This window comes from Gigantopelta aegis, chromosome 2, assembly GCF_016097555.1.
Source record: "Gigantopelta aegis isolate Gae_Host chromosome 2, Gae_host_genome, whole genome shotgun sequence".
Taxonomy (NCBI): Eukaryota; Metazoa; Mollusca; class Gastropoda; order Neomphalida; family Peltospiridae; genus Gigantopelta; species Gigantopelta aegis.
The window spans coordinates 1,352,769-1,360,024 of NC_054700.1; the positions used below are offsets into that span (position 1 = coordinate 1,352,769).

At 47.1% G+C, this 7,256-nt stretch overlaps 1 protein-coding gene across 1 annotated transcript in view; it reads right to left on the bottom strand.

Annotated features, from left to right (window-relative positions):
• The window catches only part of LOC121379064 (sodium-dependent proline transporter-like), a 44,799-nt gene that overhangs the window by 10,586 nt on the left and 26,957 nt on the right, over positions 1 to 7,256 (bottom strand). The gene's annotated exons all lie outside the window — the stretch shown is intronic.

Sequence of the window (7,256 nt, forward strand, 5' to 3'; positions counted from 1 at the left end):
GGAACACAGACCCAGGGTAAAGAGAGATGTTTACCTGTGTTGTGAGGGTGAGGCCGAGCAAGAAGAAGATGGAACACAGACCCAGGGTAAAGAGAGATGCTTTACCTGTGTTGTTGTGTTGTGAGGGTGAGGCCGAGCAAGAAGAAGATGGAACACAGACCCAGGGTAAAGAGAGATGTTTACCTGTGTTGTGAGGGTGAGGCCGAGCAAGAAGAAGATGGAACACAGACCCAGGGTAAAGAGAGATGTTTACCTGTGTTGTGAGGGTGAGGCCGAGCAAGAAGAAGATGGAACACAGACCCAGGGTAAAGAGAGATGTTTACCTGTGTTGTGAGGGTGAGGCCGAGCAAGAAGAAGATGGAACACAGACCCAGGGTAAAGAGAGAGGGTGTTTACCTGTGTTGTGAGGGTGAGGCCGAGCAAGAAGAAGATGGAACACAGACCCAGGGTAAAGAGAGATGTTTACCTGTGTTGTGAGGGTGAGGCCGAGCAAGAAGAAGATGGAACACAGACCCAGGGTAAAGAGAGATGTTTACCTGTGTTGTGAGGGTGAGGCCGAGCAAGAAGAAGATGGAACACAGACCCAGGGTAAAGAGAGATGTTTACCTGTGTTGTGAGGGTGAGGCCGAGCAAGAAGAAAGATAACACAGACCCAGGGTAAAGAGAGATGTTTACCTGTGTTGTGAGGGTGAGGCCGAGCAAGAAGAAGATGGAACACAGACCCAGGGTAAAGAGAGATGTTTACCTGTGTTGTGAGGGTGAGGCCGAGCAAGAAGAAGATGGAACACAGACCCAGGGTAAAGAGAGATGTTTACCTGTGTTGTGAGGGTGAGGCCGAGCAAGAAGAAGATGGAACACAGACCCAGGGTAAAGAGAGATGTTTACCTGTGTTGTGAGGGTGAGGCCGAGCAAGAAGAAGATGGAACACAGACCCAGGGTAAAGAGAGATGTTTACCTGTGTTGTGAGGGTGAGGCCGAGCAAGAAGAAGATGGAACACAGACCCAGGGTAAAGAGAGATGTTTACCTGTGTTGTGAGGGTGAGGCCGAGCAAGAAGAAGATGGAACACAGACCCAGGGTAAAGAGAGATGTTTACCTGTGTTGTGAGGGTGAGGCCGAGCAAGAAGAAGATGGAACACAGACCCAGGGTAACCCAGGGTAAAGAGAGATGTTTACCTGTGTTGTGAGGGTGAGGCCGAGCAAGAAGAAGATGGAACACAGACCCAGGGTAAAGAGAGATGTTTACCTGTGTTGTGAGGGTGAGGCCGAGCAAGAAGAAGATGGAACACAGACCCAGGGTAAAGAGAGATGTTTACCTGTGTTGTGAGGGTGAGGCCGAGCAAGAAGAAGATGGAACACAGACCCAGGGTAAAGAGAGATGTTTACCTGTGTTGTGAGGGTGAGGCCGAGCAAGAAGAAGATGGAACACAGACCCAGGGTAAAGAGAGATGTTTACCTGTGTTGTGAGGGTGAGGCCGAGCAAGAAGAAGATGGAACACAGACCCAGGGTAAAGAGAGATGTTTACCTGTGTTGTGAGGGTGAGGCCGAGCAAGAAGAAGATGGAACACAGACCCAGGGTAAAGAGAGATGTTTACCTGTGTTGTGAGGGTGAGGCCGAGCAAGAAGAAGATGGAACACAGACCCAGGGTAAAGAGAGATGTTTACCTGTGTTGTGAGGGTGAGGCCGAGCAAGAAGAAGATGGAACACAGACCCAGGGTAAAGAGAGATGTTTACCTGTGTTGTGAGGGTGAGGCGAGCAAGAAGAAGATGGAACACAGACCCAGGGAAGAAGATGGAACAAGAAGAAGATGGAAACAGACAGACCCAGGGTAAAGAGAGATGTTTACCTGTGTTGTGAGGGTGAGGCCGAGCAAGAAGAAGATGGAACACAGACCCAGGGTAAAGAGAGATGTTTACCTGTGTTGTGAGGGTGAGGCCGAGCAAGAAGAAGATGGAACACAGACCCAGGGTAAAGAGAGATGTTTACCTGTGTTGTGAGGGTGAGGCCGAGCAAGAAGAAGATGGAACACAGACCCAGGGTAAAGAGAGATGTTTACCTGTGTTGTGAGGGTGAGGCCGAGCAAGAAGAAGATGGAACACAGACCCAGGGTAAAGAGAGATGTTTACCTGTGTTGTGTGAGGCCGAGCAAGAAGAAGATGTGAGGGTGAGGCCGAGCAAGAAGAAGATGGAACACAGACCCAGGGTAAAGAGAGATGTTTACCTGTGTTGTGAGGGTGAGGCCGAGCAAGAAGAAGATGGAACACAGACCCAGGGTAAAGAGAGATGTTTACCTGTGTTGTGAGGGTGAGGCCGAGCAAGAAGAAGATGGAACACAGACCCAGGGTAAAGAGAGATGTTTACCTGTGTTGTGAGGGTGAGGCCGAGCACCCAGGGTAAAGAGAGATGTTTACCTGTGTTGTGAGTGAGGCCGAGCAAGCAGAAGATGGAACACAGACCCAGGGTGATGTTTACCTGTGTTGTGACAGACCCAGGGTAAAGAGAGATGTTTACCTGTGTTGTGAGGGTGAGGCCGAGCAAGAAGAAGATGGAACACAGACCCAGGGTAAAGAGAGATGTTTACCTGTGTTGTGAGGGTGAGGCCGAGCAAGAAGAAGATGGAACACAGACCCAGGGTAAAGAGATGTTTACCTGTGTTGTGAGGGTGAGGCCGAGCAAGAAGAAGATGGAACACAGACCCAGGGTAAAGAGAGATGTTTACCTGTGTTGTGAGGGTGAGGCCGAGCAAGAAGAAGATGGAACACAGACCCAGGGTAAAGAGAGATGTTTACCTGTGTTGTGAGGGTGAGGCCGAGCAAGAAGAAGATGGAACACAGACCCAGGGTAAAGAGAGATGTTTACCTGTGTTGTGAGGGTGAGGCCGAGCAAGAAGAAGATGGAACACAGACCCAGGGTAAAGAGAGATGTTTACCTGTGTTGTGAGGGTGAGGCCGAGCAAGAAGAAGATGGAACACAGACCCAGGGTAAAGAGAGATGTTTACCTGTGTTGTGAGGGTGAGGCCGAGCAAGAAGAAGATGGAACACAGACCCAGGGTAAAGAGAGATGTTTACCTGTGTTGTGAGGGTGAGGCCGAGCAAGAAGAAGATGGAACACAGACCCAGGGTAAAGAGAGATGTTTACCTGTGTTGTGAGGGTGAGGCCGAGCAAGAAGAAGATGGAACACAGACCCAGGGTAAAGAGAGATGTTTACCTGTGTTGTGAGGGTGAGGCCGAGCAAGAAGAAGATGGAACACAGACCCAGGGTAAAGAGAGATGTTTACCTGTGTTGTGAGGGTGAGGCCGAGCAAGAAGAAGATGGAACACAGACCCAGGGTAAAGAGAGATGTTTACCTGTGTTGTGAGGGTGAGGCCGAGCAAGAAGAAGATGGAACACAGACCCAGGGTAAAGAGAGATGTTTACCTGTGTTGTGAGGGTGAGGCCGAGCAAGAAGAAGATGGAACACAGACCCAGGGTAAAGAGAGATGTTTACCTGTGTTGTGAGGGTGAGGCCGAGCAAGAAGAAGATGGAACACAGACCCAGGGTAAAGAGAGATGTTTACCTGTGTTGTGAGATGGAACACAGACCCAGGGTAAAGAGAGATGTTTACCTGTGTTGTGAGGGTGAGGCCGAGCAAACACCTGTGTTGTGAGGGTGAGGCCGAGCAAGAAGAAGATGGAACAGAGACCCAGGGTGAAGAAGAAGATGGAACACAGACCCAGGGTAAAGAGAGATGTTTACCTGTGTTGTGAGGGTGAGGCCGAGCAAGAAGAAGATGGAACACAGACCCAGGGTAAAGAGAGATGTTTACCTGTGTTGTGAGGGTGAGGCCGAGCAAGAAGAAGATGGAACACAGACCCAGGGTAAAGAGAGATGTTTACCTGTGTTGTGAGGGTGAGGCCGAGCAAGAAGAAGATGGAAACAGACCCAGGGTAAAGAGAGATGTTTACCTGTGTTGTGAGGGTGAGGCCGAGCAAGAAGAAGATGGAACACAGACCCAGGGTAAAGAGAGATGTTTACCTGTGTTGTGAGGGTGAGGCCGAGCAAGAAGAAGATGGAACACAGACCCAGGGTAAAGAGAGATGTTTACCTGTGTTGTGAGGGTGAGGCCGAGCAAGAAGAAAGATGGAAAACAGACCCAGGGTAAAGAGAGATGTTTACCTGTGTTGTGAGGGTGAGGCCGAGCAAGAAGAAGATGGAACACAGACCCAGGGTAAAGAGAGATGTTTACCTGTGTTGTGAGGGTGAGGCCGAGCAAGAAGAAGATGGAACACAGACCCAGGGACCCAGGGAAAAGAGAGATGCTTACCTGTGTTGTGAGGGTGAGGCCGAGCAAGAAGAAGATGGAACACAGACCCAGGGTAAAGAGAGATGTTTACCTGTGTTGTGAGGGTGAGGCCGAGCAAGAAGAAGATGGAACACAGACCCAGGGTAAAGAGAGATGTTTACCTGTGTTGTGAGGGTGAGGCCGAGCAAGAAGAAGATGGAACACAGACCCAGGGTAAAGAGAGATGTTTACCTGTGTTGTGAGGGTGAGGCCGAGCAAGAAGAAGATGGAACACAGACCCAGGGTAAAGAGAGATGTTTACCTGTGTTGTGAGGGTGAGGCCGAGCAAGAAGAAGATGGAACACAGACCCAGGGTAAAGAGAGATGTTTACCTGTGTTGTGAGGGTGAGAACAAGACCCAGGGTAAAGAGAGATGTTTACCTGTGTTGTGAACACAGACCCAGGGTAAAGAGAGATGTTTACCTGTGTTGTGAGGGTGAGGCCGAGCAAGAAGAAGATGGAACACAGACCCAGGGTAAAGAGAGATGTTTACCTGTGTTGTGAGGGTGAGGCCGAGCAAGAAGAAGATGGAACACAGACCCAGGGTAAAAGAGAGTGAGGGTTACCAGGGTAAAGAGACAAGAAGAAGATGTGAGGGTGAGGCCGAGCAAGAAGAAGATGGAACACAGACCCAGGGTTACCCAGGGTGTTTACCTGTGTTGTGAGGGTGAGGCCGAGCAAGAAGAAGATGGAACACAGACCCAGGGTAAAGAGAGATGTTTACCTGTGTTGTGAGGGTGAGGCCGAGCAAGAAGAAGATGGAACACAGACCCAGGGTAAAGAGAGATAAAGAGAGACTTACCTGTGTTGTGAGGGTGAGGCCGAGCAAGAAGAAGATGGAACACAGACCCAGGGTAAAGAGAGATGTTTACCTGTGTTGTGAGGGTGAGGCCGAGCAAGAAGAAGATGGAACACAGACCCAGGGTAAAGAGAGATGTTTACCTGTGTTGTGAGGGTGAGGCCGAGCAAGAAGAAGATGGAACACAGACCCAGGGTAAAGAGAGATGTTTACCTGTGTTGTGAGGGTGAGGCCGAGCAAGAAGAAGATGGAACACAGACCCAGGGTAAAGAGAGATGTTTACCTGTGTTGTGAGGGTGAGGCCGAGCAAGAAGAAGATGGAACACAGACCCAGGGTAAAGAGAGATGTTTACCTGTGTTGTGATGGAACACAGACCCAGGGGAGTGAGGCCGAGCAAGCAAGAAGATGGAACACAGACCCAGGGTAAAGAGAGAGATGTGAGGCCGAGCAAGAAGAAGATTACCTGTGTTGTGAGGGTGAGGCCGAGCAAGAAGAAGATGGAACACAGACCCAGGGTAAAGAGAGATGTTTACCTGTGTTGTGAGGGTGAGGCCGAGCAAGAAGAAGATGGAACACAGACCCAGGGTAAAGAGAGATGTTTACCTGTGTTGTGAGGGTGAGGCCGAGCAAGAAGAAGATGGAACACAAACTTTTTGTATTTTGTTTTAATGCTGTACAATCCTATCTGACTGTCTGTCGTTTGTTTTAATGCTGTACAATCCTACCTGACTTTGTGTGTTTTGTTTTAATGCTGTACAATCCTACCTGACTTTGTGTGTTTTGTTTTAATTGTGTACAATCCTACCTGTCAGTGTTTTGTTTTAATGGTGTACAATCCTACCTGACTGTCTGTCTTTTGTTTTAATGCTGTACAATCCTACCTGACTTTTTGTGTTTTGTTTTAATGCTGTACAATCCTATCTGACTGTCTGTCGTTTGTTTTAATGCTGTACAATCCTACCTGACTTTGTGTGTTTTGTTTTAATGCTGTACAATCCTACCTGACTTTGTGTGTTTTGTTTTAATTGTGTACAATCCTACCTGTCAGTGTTTTGTTTTAATGGTGTACAATCCTACCTGACTGTCTGTCTTTTGTTTTAATGCTGTACAATCTACCTGACTTTGTGTGTTTTGTTTTAATTGTGTACAATCCTACCCGATTGTCTGGTTTGTTTTAATGGTGTACAAACCTACTTGACTGTCTGTGTTTTGTTTTAATGGTGTACAATCCTACCTAACTGTCAGTGTTTTGTTTTAATAGTGTACAACCCTACCTCACTGTCAGTGTTTTGTTTTAATGGTGTACAATCCTACCTGACTGACTGTATTTTGTTTGAATAGTGTACAATCCTACCTCACTGTGTCTGTTCTGTTTGAATAGTGTACAATCCTACCTCACTGTCAGTGTTTTGTTTTAATGGTGTACAATCCTACCTGACTGTCTGTGTTTTGTTTTAATGGTGTACAATTCTACCTGACTGTCTGTTTTATTTTAATGGTGTAAAATCCTACATGACTGTCTGGTTTGTTTTAATGGTGTAAATTCCTACCTGACTGTGTTTTGTTTTAATGGTGTACAATCCTACCTGACTGTCTGTTTTGTGTTAATGGTGTACAGTCCTACCTGACTGTCTGTTTTGTTTAATGGTGTACAATCATACCTGACTGTATTTTGTTTTAATGGTGTACAATCCTACCTGACTATCTGTTTTGTTTAATGGTATAAAATCCTACCTGACTGTTTTGTTTTAATGATGTATAATCCTACCTGACTGTCTGTGTTTTGTTTTATTGGTGTACAATCCTACCTGACTGTCTGTTTTATTTTAATGGTGTATATTCCTACCTGACTGTCTGTTTTGTTTTAATGGTGTACAATCCTACCTGACTGTCTGTGTTTTGTTTTAATGGTGTACAATCCTACCTGACTGTGTTTTGTTTTAATGGTGTACAATCCTACCTGACTGTCTGTGCTTTGTTATAATGGTCCTACCTGACTGTCTGTGTTTTGTTTTAATGGTGTATAATCCTACCTGACTGTGTGTGTTTTGTTTTAATGGTGTATAATCCTACCTGACTGTGTGTTGTGTTTTAATGGTGTACAATCCTACCTGACTGTCTGTGTTTTGT